The sequence below is a fragment of the Macrotis lagotis genome, chromosome 1, assembly GCF_037893015.1.
Source record: "Macrotis lagotis isolate mMagLag1 chromosome 1, bilby.v1.9.chrom.fasta, whole genome shotgun sequence".
NCBI classification, from domain to species: Eukaryota; Metazoa; Chordata; class Mammalia; order Peramelemorphia; family Peramelidae; genus Macrotis; species Macrotis lagotis.
In genome coordinates this window covers 774,914,755-774,927,700 of record NC_133658.1, presented here as the reverse complement: position 1 = coordinate 774,927,700, position 12,946 = coordinate 774,914,755, and positions in this window count along the sequence as shown.

Here is a 12,946-nt window from a genome sequence, read left to right as displayed (position 1 = left end):
GATGTCATCAAATTAGGGAGTTCCCTGTAAGGAACATTTTTAATGACGATTAGCACCTTAAATGACATTGTCTAGCCCCCCCCTTTCCTCTCTCTCTCTCTCTCTCTCTCTCTCTCTCTCTCTCTCTCTTACTCACACACAAACACACACACACACACACACACACACACACACACAAACACCCCCCCCCCCCATACATGCTTACCCTCAGGGGTAAGATTTGAACCAGGCCTTTCTGACTTCAATTACATCTCTCTGTCTACTATGTTATCCTTTCTCTTGAGCTCAGTTAAGTGATAAATGCATATGTGACTGAATTGGATAAAGTATGTATCGAAGTGCATGAGAACCTTAGAGAACAGAGAGCAAAAAATAAAAAAAAAATAGAACAAAGATATAAGTTGATATCAGAAGGACGTATCATTGTGGCATACAAAAAAGATGAAAATGAAGAATGAAAAAAATGGTGAATGCAAAATGATTGAAGCTATATTGTTAGGATTGGTCTCCAGTATTATTCCTGGACCAAAGGGGACACCAGAGTTTATTCACTGTTGCTTAGGTCCTCTGTCAGTTTCCCTGTACTTTGACCCCGGGCTGCACATCTACTAATTAGTTGAAGAACTGCAGAAATTGGAGGGGGAGAGGAATTCTTTATCTATTCACATAAATCTTTAAGGAGTGCTCTTTGACCTCCTATTTTAGAGAATCTTGATAGTTACTAAGAATAATGTTGCTCATGTTGTAAAACAGGTCATACAATATGTACTTTCAATTTACATCAACAAAGGGAAGTAGAAAATAAGTTTTGGAAAGCAATCTACAAAGGAAATTTCATAATATGATGAGTTCTGGCTTGACTTTTCTTGTTTTTAACAAAGAAGTTCTAATGAAGTAAAATATTTTTTCCATACACAAATGTGAATTCAAGAACTAAACTTCTTTCTGTGGCACCGAAAAATTTGATGTCTTAAACATCTGGAAAGACAATTTGAGGCTATTTCATTTTTCACTGAGTTATCACACATTTCAGTAAGGTCAGTTTTCAGAATTTAATGGTATTTTACTAATTTTCCTTATTTGTTTTATTTGTGAATTAAGACATTTAAACTATCTGATTTGTCAACATTATATTTTTAGAAGATATTTTATTTAAATAACAATTAACTGGATAGCTTTTGATTTTTGTAGACATTTTGTTGCTCAAGGCTTTAGGAATAAGTTTATAATTTCCAAATACCTGATTAAGAACAGAAAAAATGTAAAAGGATTGGATAGGCTATTATCAAAGAGTGTTTCTCAAAAAAAAGCCTACAGGAACACGATTCTAAATATGTTACAAGTAAACATATAAAATATATAGTCAAAACATTTTGTCATTATTTTCTAAGTCTATATTAAGCAAAAAAGAAAATTAATGTTAAAAACAATGTGATACAAAGCTCCATTTAACACAAATTATCATAATTTTTGAAGTATGAACCATTATGCACTTTCTTTGCATATCTCATACAAACTTATGGATCATTTATATTCTAGTTTTTTAATTTAGTAGATATAAAAGGTCATGGCACTAATTCTTCAAATTTTCTCCAGGTTCTCTCTCTTTCCTTCCTGGAATGGGTGTCTTTAACTCTACCTTCACCCTTACTGGCAGATCTGGACTGCTTCCCCATGGGGACACCAAATGACTTTAACTTAATGTCAGGGTCTTACAGTCATATTTTTGAGTGATTTTTTTTAAATATATGGAGAGAGAGAGAGAGAGAGAGAGAGAGATTTAAATGACACCTAGGTGCCTTTATTTTATCCTAAAACCATTAAAGAAATGCTTTCTAAGCACAGACCTTCTTTCCTCTTTTCCTTCCTTCATTCCTCCTTTCTTTATTCCTTCTTTCCCTCTTTCCCTCTCCTCCCTTCCATCTTTCCCTCCGTCCTTTTTTGCTTTTCTCTTTTTCTCCTTTCCTTTCTTCTCTTTCTCTTTCTTCTTTCTTTTTTTTCCTTCCTTCCTTCCCTCCCCTCTTCCATGGGAGTTCCATGATTAGATGTATGATTTACAAGTATTAGTTTAGCAGTTGGGTACAGGATAGGTTAGAGATGGGAGAAACTTGAGGGAGAGAAATCAATTAGGAAGCTATTGCAAGAATCTTTGTGAGAAGTGTTAAGGTCCTGAACCAGGATAATGACTGAGTGAAGATGATTGGTGGTGACCACTAACAGATAAGACTATTATCTACCTTTCTAAGTTTATTTCACATCATTCCTTTTATTTGGTCTATGTGTCAATCAAACTATTCTGTTTGCTGTTCCCAAAAGAGCAAGGGCTTGCTGGTTTATATTCTAACAACTATTTCTCTAGAAAAAAAGAACAACATATTTTTAAGGTTAGTATGCATCATTAAGCTTTTCTCTATCATTTTCCTGTCTAGATAATCTGGATAAGTCTAGATAGTGACATGAATCAGGGAAGTGGCTGTGTTAGTGGAGAAAAGAAGACATCTGTAAGAGATAATATAGAGGTAGACTTGGCAAAACTTGGAAGCATTAGCTGTAAGAAATGAATACAGAAGAGTCCAGGATGATTGTGAGTTGTGAACCTGAGTGTCTTGTTAATAAGAAATAATTCTCCTTTTTTTTTGCAAGTCAATGGAGTTAAGTGACTTGCCCAAGGTCATACAGCTAGGTAATTATTAAGTGTCTGAGGCTGGATTGAACTCAGGACCTCCTGACTCCAGGAGTGTTGCTGTATCCACTGTGCCACCTAGCTGCCACCATAAGTAATATTTCTTGAGCATCCATGTAGTAAATAGGATAGAAACCTGAGAATTTTTTCTGGTAATTTATAGGTGAAAACCATATTTGCAAATATGCATAGTGATAGAATTTGAAAAATATTAGTTTTCTTATTTTCATAAGTAAAAAGTGTATTGTTTTGGTGAGCAAAATTGAGACCTGAAAGTGATGCAACTGGTAAAGAACAGCAATCAATTAGATGGATACTATTTTAAATAGAAAGTCTAATTTCTATGGTATATTTTCACTTCCATCTAGTAAAGGGGGGATGGTTTTGGGGAAAGACAATAAATTCAGTTTTGGACATATTGAGTTTAAGGTACCTACTAGAACATTGAGTTCAAAATGATGAATAGTCAGTTGGAGATGTGACCACTGGAAGTGAGGAGAGGAGGTTAGGCCTAGATGAGAAGATCTGAGAATTGTCAGCTTAGGGCATTGATATCGTAATTGAATCAAAGGGAGTTGATGAGATCACCAAGTGAAATAATTATCAAGGGAAAGGGACTTAGGATAGACCTAAAAGATACCCACAATTAATGGGTGTGACCTAGATCTGATATATAGGATCAGACTGACAAGAGGAAAACCAGGAAAGAGTGGAGTTATAGAAACCCAGAAAAAAAGAGATTATCAAGGAAAAGAGAGTGATCAATAGGGTCAGAGGCTGAAGAGAAATCCAGTAGGAGGACTGAGAAAGAATAACTAGATTTGTCAATTAAGGGATCATTGGAAAGAGCATATGGTTGGAATGATGTGGTTGGAATCCTGATAATCAGAGTTAAGTGAATGAGAGGAGAGGAAGTAGAAACATCAATTATAAATGGAATTAAGGAGTTTAATTACAAAAGGGATGAGAGATATGGGAACTAATAGGGAATGAATGGATCAAATGAAGGTTTTGTTTTTTTATGAGGTTGGGGGAGGCATAGGCATAGTTGTAGGCAGTAGAAAAGCAACCAGTAGGTAGGAAGAAATTGAAGATTTAGTAAAACAGGAGGCATAGGTTCTCTGCTGGAGAAGATAGGATGGAATGGGATTAGCTTTGGCAATAGGCAGGGTCACCTCTTTATATGAGACAGAGATGAGGAAATAGTTAAAGGTGATAGAGGATGAGGCTAAAAAGTAGTTCTTAATAAATGACTTCATTTGTTTTCACTGAAATATGAACCTAAATTCCCATTTGAGGGGCTGGGGAAAAAAGGAACAAGGGAATTTGAAGAGGGATAAAATGGTTTGGGAAAGGCACTGTAGAGAATGGGATAGTGAATTGATTGGAGAGATTTAAAAGGGTTGTCTTGCCACAAAGAAGACTTAAATTTTTAGACTTAAATTTTTAATGGACTTGGGCAGCAAGGTCTCTGATTTTCTTTTTTCTTTTTGTTTTTTGTAAGGCAAATGGAGTTAAGTGGCTTGCCCAAGTCCACACAGCTAGGTAATTATTAAATGTCTGAGGTCGGATTTGAATTCAGGTACTCCTGACTCTAGGGCCAGTGCTCTAACCACTGCAGCACCTAGCTGTCCTTAGTCTTGTGATTTTCTCTAGCAGCATGTGAGTAGAAATGAAGACAGTAGATGGTGGGCACAATTCAAGGTTGAGGTGAGACAGATTAAAAAAAAAGGAAGCAAGGTATATAAGAAAAGAAAACAGAGTAGAATTACATTTATTTACTAGTGGGTCAAGATGGGAAGGGAAGCAATGGCCTGAGAAAAAATTGAAGGTGAAGAGACTGGAGATCAAGACCAATGAAGAAGTGTTATGGCTATATATTGTAATCAGACAAAATAATGTCAAAGTTCATGTGTTCATAGGATCTGAATTAAAATCCTTAAATGTAGGATTTTTTAATAAATATGGATGGTGCAACATCTAATCCAAATCCATCTTATCATAGATATGGAAACTGAGGCCTAGAAAGGTAAAGAGATTTGCTCAGGATCACCCTGTTGATTAGATAGCAGAACTAAGATTAAAATCCAGGTCTGTTGATTCTTCTTTTTGTGATTTTATAAGATGATCTGGGCAGCTAGGTGGAGGAATGGAAAGAGCATTGGCCTCAGAGTCTGGAAGACTAGAATTCAAATCCTGCCTCAGATAACTTACTAACTGTGTGACCTTGGATAAGTTTGTCTGTTTGACTTGCATACAAGATCATCTCCTGTCATCCTGAACCATATCTAGCTACTGGACCCAGATGACTGTGGAGGAGAAAGTGAGGCTGGTGATTTAGCACAGCACCCCATCACTCAAATCCAATTCATGTGCTTGTAATGACATCACTTCCCTGATTTCATGGTCTTCTTTGAGAACAAAGGATAAAGCATGCTCTAAGGATTTCAATTTAGAAGACATTTGGACATATATATATATATATATATATATATATATATATATATATATATATATATGTTACTGCTGGGTTCATTTCCTGTGGTGATTTCATACTTTGATTTATTTAGTTGTTGGATTTTTTTTCTTGCAAGTTAGTGGGGTTAAGTGACTTACCCAAGATCACACAGCTAATAAGTATCAAGTGTCTGAGGTTGAATTTGAACTCAGGTCCTACTGACTCCACTAGTGTTCCATTCACTGCACCACTTAGCTGCTTCTGATTTATTAATTAGTGAATAATGTTATTATAAAACTTCCTAGGTGATCCCGAGTGTAGACACTAGCATATATCAATATCTCACTTTCAGAGTCCTTTAAGAATTAGCATGATAGCATTCTTGAGTTGGCATTCTAAAAATAAGACTTCCTAGAAAAACTTTCTGTAACTTAAGCAGCTACAAGGCTATAAGATATGAGTAAAATGACATGTACATGGTTCCATCTCCTGTTTTCATTTCTTAAAAGAATATAACAATTTGGGAAACAGTTAAATAAAGACTCCAAACTCCATTGTAAGGAAATATGACATCCCAAATAGGTGACATTTCAACTGTTCCCACGTCTCTGGTATCTGAGATATTTCTGAGAGCTGGCTTTCCCTTTAATGGGTTCTGACATCCTGTGTGAATATGTGCCAGTCTGCTTACTTGGCAAAATGTAGAAAATAGTCTCTTAACATTAAATATACTAAATTAATGAGCTGAGGAGGCTGTGCTTTCAGTCAGGATAACTTGAGTTCAAATGTGATCTCAGACATCTACTGGCTCTGTGACCTTAGGCAAGTCATTAATCCTGTTTGCCTTAATCTCCTTATCTGTAAAAATGATCTGGAGAAGGAAATATCTTTGAAAACCCAAAGAAATCCCCCAAAGAGGTCATGAAATGCTCCTGGACACAGAATGACTGATCTCTATTTCAGTATGTCTTTAAAACCTCTGCCAGTAGGTGGCAACATAATCCTAAACATTGATACCAGATTTCCAAGACAAGAAAAGGAAATGAAAATTTAAATAATGAAATAGGTTTTAAACTTTCCTCTGGAATTATTTAAATTTGTATCTTTTGTTGGTTTGATCAATATAAAGTTTATATATATATATATTTTTTCATATATGTATTTTTAATTGTAAAATCAAATCCAGAGATTCTTTCAGAATTTGTGACAAATGTATGTTATATTGTTATATCATAAACTCAAGAGCCAGAAGGCATTTCAGAGGTTATTTAGTTTGATGAGACATACAACACAAATGCTTCCATGTGTGGAGCAGTGAATAGAGGGCATGTGATCAAGTATTGCTTCTGATACCATGATGGGATGGGCACATCACTTAATCTCAGTGGTCTCTGGCAGCTTCCTAAATTGGTGGACCAGGTGGATCTGTCATTCTTCTCCAGTGTAGCTTCTAGACGTCCTCGACTGTGCCCCAGCTCTTCCTTCTGAGGCCTTACTGCACCACAGAATTCATACAGTGGGAGTACCTTTTACCCCTGTAGACCCCTCAGAATGAGTGAATGGATTCCCCCAAAACATTTTTTTAAGGAAGGCACTATAGCCAAACAAGTCTCAATTCTCTTCAGGCTGTGCTTCAGCCTCTTTCTCCAAGAGTTTCTCAGATATCTTTGTCTCTTCTCTTCCATTTATCAGCTTGCTTTTATACATTGTCTTCTACCTATTAGAATGTAATCCCCCTGTGGGCAGGGGCTGTCTTTCTGACTGGACTGTATTTGTATTACCTTTGTTTAGGACAATATCTGGCACATGGTGAAGACTTACTAGGTGGGGAGAAATTCCATTTATCAAAGTAAATATGTTTACTTTTTAGCAAGGAAAAGAGGGGGTGGAGCTATGTATATCTGTTATTATAATCATATCCAGCTCATTTTACAGATGGGGAGAGTGAGGCAAAAAGAGTTAAGTGACTTGCCCAAGATTATGCATGTACTAAGTTTCTGAGGTCAGAATTGAACTCAGGAAGATGAGTCTTTCAGACTCCAGTTCCAGAACTATATTTACTGTACCAATTAAGCTGCCCTCACATATGTATATGATATATATGTTCATACACACTCTATACATACACATATATTTGATATATCTTGTCAACTCTGATGGCAAATGATCAAAGTGTTATGGAGGTTTCGTAATCACTGTTAATGCCAAAAATAACAAAGAGCCACAGGTTATAATCAAAATGCTTTCTTTATTTCATTGGGGGAGGGAAATTAGAGTGAAGAGATGGAGTTGAAGATAAGAGATGTTTGGCATTTAAAGTTCTTCACATTGTGTAAAATTGCTCTTTTCAATCTTCTTTTATATTAGTCCCCTCCATTTCCTATGCTTTGTTCTTCTCTCCTAAGGAATTGTAATAAGAAAAAGAAATACTTTTGGTATTAAAGGACCTAAGTTTAGATGCTTCATCTGACTAGATGGATTCTGAGATCCCTTCCACTTCTCAATCTGTGATCACCCCATGTCTGTAATGTTCTAATCTCTGCCTCTTGGAATCTCTAATTTTTCTCAACTCAGCTTCACGTATTGGCTCCTGTATCCCCCAATCTGCTAATGTCTTCCCTTCTAAGACTACCTCCCATCTTCTCTTTTACTATCAATTTATGTATATAGTGTCCACCATGAGAATCTAAGCTCTTTTTTTACTTTTTCCTTTGTATTACTAACACTTAACATAGTATTGGCACAGAGTAACACAATATATGTTTGTTGATTGAAAGAATAGTTAGTGTGTGTGTGTGTGTGTGTGTGTGTGTGTGTGTGTGTATGTATGTGTGTGTGTGTGTGTGTGTGTAAAATTTAAAATTTAAAGTATGCCTCATTTTCCATGTTTTTTTTGGGGGGGGCTAGTTCTATGATTTCAGTGTCATAGAAAATTCTGAGTGAGGAAATTTTCCATTGCGGAGTTGAAATAGTTCCACAATTTATAGTCTTAGGGAGTTACCTAGGCCAATCAGAGATTAACTTACTTTTCATTTTCCATCTGAGACTCTCCTTAGTTTCTACTCCAGCAACATTATACTTCTTTAGGATAAGTTAAGCACCAGAATCTCATCATCCTTTGAATTGACTCAGTTTTTGGTACTCATATCTTCTCAACTCCCTCAGGTGCTCTCCTAACTTGGAGACAGGGCACAATAAATTCCTTCCAAAGCTTGCCTTTATAAGGGGCTCAGAAGTTTCCAGAAAACATCACATCGGTTCATTTATCCAATTCAAGATACCCCTAATGCTCACCTCTTCAACCCCCCCCCTTTTTAGGGTTTTTTTTTTTTTTTTTTTTGCAATGCAATGGGGTTAAGTGGCTTGGCTAAGGCCACACAACTAGGTAATTAGTAACTATTGATCTAGTGCTACATGCTTTTTCTTAAAACAGGAGAAACAAGTTCTCTGTCACCTGTTGCTTCGTGAATTCAAAAATTAAAATTCTAATAGCTATATTCTTGAAATAAAAGGAATAGTTTGGTAAACTTAGAATAGTCTTTTTTTTTTTTTAAGGTTTTTGCAAGGCAAATGGGGTTAAGTGGCTTGCCCAAGGCCACACAGCTAGGTAATTATTAAGTGTCTGAGGTCGGATTTGAACTCAGGTCCTCCTGACTCCAGCCTGGTGCTCTATCCACAGCACCACCTAGCTGCCCTCAAGCCCCTTTTGCTGTTTATTTTTGTACATTTTCTTCCCTTACACTCCTGAGGTGAAAGCACTATCTTTTAATATTTGCATCCTAGAGATTAGCAAGGGCAGTTAGGTGCTGTAGTGGATACAGAGTGAGGCCTGGAATCAGGAAGACTCACCTTCCTGAGTTCAAATCTGACCTCAGCCATTTATTAGTTAGTTGTGTGACTTGGGCGAGTCCTTTGACCTGGTTTGCCTCAGTTCCTCATCTGAAAAATGTGAAAAATACTCTTGTGCTTTTGCTAAGTATACCTCAAATGAGGTTATGAAGAGTCAGACATGAATAAATAACAAACTAGATAAATATTATTATATTATATATACGTTATAAAATTCTCTTTAAGAACAATACATATCTTAATTCCTTCAAAATTTTTTCTCCCTTTAATTCAGCCTAGCTGTATCTCAGATTTTTCATTTGTTTTTATAGAATTTATATACTTATTTAGAAAAAGCATTTGAGTTTGCTCATCACTTTAATGAATTTGAACAGCCTTGCAGATGTTAATTACTTATATTTGTTGAGCTGAATCAAATTGAACCTGAGATGAGTTCATAGTTTCAACTGAGCACTTTTATTGGAAATCAATATAAAACAGAAAATATGTGGGACTATAGAAAAATTTACTGTGGGAATGAAATAAAATAAAGTGAAACTTTTTTTCTCCTGGTATTGAATTCAAGGATGCTTTTAATCTATGGGTCCATTGGGTAATGTAACAAAATGATACAATATCTTCATTATTTTGTGAAAGACACCAAAATGCTGATCAAATTTACATTTAACAACAATCTCTATTAAAAACTGAAGACATAACATTAAATTTTAACTTACTGAAGATCTTTCTGAGAGAAGTCAAAATAATCAGATTCAGGTGTGTTGCATTTTGTTAATCTGACCATACAAGGTTTGAGCTTAAAGGACCTAGAGACCTTAATGGGTATCAAGCCCCTTCTTCATCAGTATTTCTCCCTTGTGTTAACCATCATTTGCTTTCTCAGAATGTCACAAACTGTCAACCCATATTTTGTAAAATATATTTTCACAAATAGATAATCAACAGATGTTGGTCCATTTTCCTTCAGGGCCTGGAAGGGAAAAATGGAGTGGTAATAAAAGCGATGGTAGGGGATTCCCTAGGCATTGTTTTGGGGTGGGTATGTAATGGAAATAAAAATAAGATGAATTCAATAAAATAAGACCCATAAAGAAAGGTAGGAGTGAGAGAATGTACACCATTCTCTTTTTGTTTTAAAAACTAGAGAAAAAAATTTGGGCAAGTAAAGAACAATAGATTTTTACCATAGATTAAAACAATGATTTTTAAAACAAAAGCACAACTTAAAACATCTCAGATATTTTTATCCTTTATTTTGCTAGGCTAATTTGATTTAAACATTATAAATAACAGTAGTAACTGTGAACTCCAGGGGTTGGTACCTATCAATTTTCCAATGAGTCCGCTTTGTGAGGTATTTGAAATGTCCTGTTCCCGGTGGCACTTGTTGTAATTAATCATGGAAGATTTAGTACATCAGTTTATTTCTCCCATTTTGGGGGGCTCAGAATTCTTATAGAATTATTTGTGATTTTTAGAGTATTCTTTAGCTAGGTCATGCAGAAGAGGATGCTCAGACTGGGGGGAGTTTTTCAACATTGCCAGAAGGGATGGATGATTTGGTCAGTTTTGTTGTTGGCTTCTAATGGTTGATATTCTGTATTATTGACTATTTTCCAAATATCAGATACTAGGAAGATGATTTAAAATCCCCTGTGAAAATTTAGGACCCTAATTGTATTAATATTCTCACCTGGGTCATCTTTGTTCTTCAGGGAAGGTTAGTCCTAAAGAACATATAAGTAGGACCACTACAGTTTGGGCAAATATTTGACTGAGATCATGTGACTTGGAAGTGATGATTTTTGGCCAGGAAATTTTGGTAGTAGCAGTTAAATGTCCTAACCATAAATGAAATGTTGAATGCCTAAGTAGGATATCTAATTTGAATAACCACCCATAATTTGTGTGTGGGGGGGGGTTGGGGTAGAGAGAGAGGGCCGAATTGGGAAAGTATTTTTTTGGTGGTCCTCTGAATATATGGATAATTGGATTTAAAATTATAAAATTTATCAACTTCATGAAGCATATTGATTTGTTGATGAAAATTAGAATACTAGAAAGAGAAGGGGTAATTATTTATTGTTTTATTGTCCAAACAATGAAGGTGAAGATTCTTAGTGCAGGTGGGATGGTTGGGCTTCAAGCTGCTAGGTCAATCTCATCAGGGTAATTGGTGGTATCATTGACTGCTTGGTCTCTAGTTAGTCTCAAGGTGGGGTAGGGGTGAGGGTGAGGAGAAGAAATGGAGCAGCTTCCAGCCACAGTGTGGAGAGCTCAGGCTTAAGAGTCAGTAAGTGGGCAGATCTATGAAGGATTCAGGCAGAGTGTAAGGGCTATTTCCTTTATCCCTTCTATCTCTCTTAAGCCAATTTGGCTAGATATGGCTAGAGCACGCCTCTCTAGTAACAGGACCCAAGAAAGGTGATGGAAGTCACCTGGAGACAGCTTCTGAATTCATTGTTTAGTGACCAAGCCAAAAAAGTTGTAGGTGACCAGGGTATCTAGGGACATCCTTTCTCAGTCACATCATAGGCATTAGGTTCTAGGCTGGATTAAGAGCAGGTCCAGTTCTTTTCTTTTTTTTGAAATTTATTTTTTTTCACATTACTACAATAGTATTGTTGTAAAAGTGAACATAATTTCCCCCACCACACATACAAAGAAAGAGAAACCTCAAGAAAAATAAAGTGAGGGAAAAAATGTGCTTCAGTCTGTATTCAGATAGTCTTTGGGATGGATAGCATTCTTTATCATAAGTACATCAGAGAAATTGCTTCAATACTTTTCCTCCCACAGTTGCTATTGCAAGTTGCATTTCCCTTCCTCCCCACCCCCTTTTATTCTATTCTCTCTCTCCTTTCATCCTGTTCCTCCTTAAAAGTGTGTTGTATCTGACTACCCTCTCCATGATCTTCCTCTCTTTTATCACTTACATTACCTCTCCCCTCCCCCATCCCCTTTCTTCCATCCCTTTCCTCTCCTATTTTCCTCTAGGGTAAGATAGATTTCTATACTCTATTGGGTGTGAATGTTATTTCCTCTCTGAACCACTACCAATGAGAGTGAAGGCTCATTCATTCCCCCCACCTCACTTTCCCTTCTTCTACTCCTTTGCAACAGCTTTTTCTTGCTTCTATTTTGTGAAATACCTTAATCCATTCCAACTCTCCTTTCCTTTTCTCCCAGCACATTCCTTTCTTGCCCATTAATTCCATTTAAAAAATATATTATACCTTCATATTCAGTTCCCTCCTGTGCCATATCTATATCTATATCTATATCTATATCTATATCTATATCTATATCTATATCTATATCTATATCTATATCTATATCTATATATCTATCTATATCTATATCTATCATCTATATCTATATCATCTGTATCTATATTCATCTATATGTATATGTATATGCATATGTATATATATGTGTATATATATATATATATGTATATATATTTTTTCCTTCCAGCCACCCTAATAAATGAGAAGATTCATATAAGTTATCAGTAGCATCTTCCCATGCAGGGATACAAGCAGTTCAACATCTTTAAATCCCTTATAACTTGCCCTTCTCACTTCCCCCCATGCTTAACCTGAGTTCTGTACTTGAAGATCAAACTTTCTGTTCAATTCTGATTGTTTCAACAGCAAAGTATGAAAGTTCCCTATTTCATTGAGTGTCCATCTTTCCCCCCCAAAGAGTATGTTTTTTGCTGAGTATTTGATTCTCTGTTGTAATCTAAGCTCTCTTGCATTTTGGAATATCATCTTCCAAGCCCTACTAGCTTTTAAGGTAGAAGTTGCTAAATCCTGTGTAGTCCTGACTGTGGCTTCATGATATTTGAACTGTTTCTTTCTGACTCTTTGTAATATTTTCTCCTTGACTTGGATGTTCTGGAATTTGGCTGTAATATTCCTGGGTGGTTTTATTTTGGAATTTCAGGATGT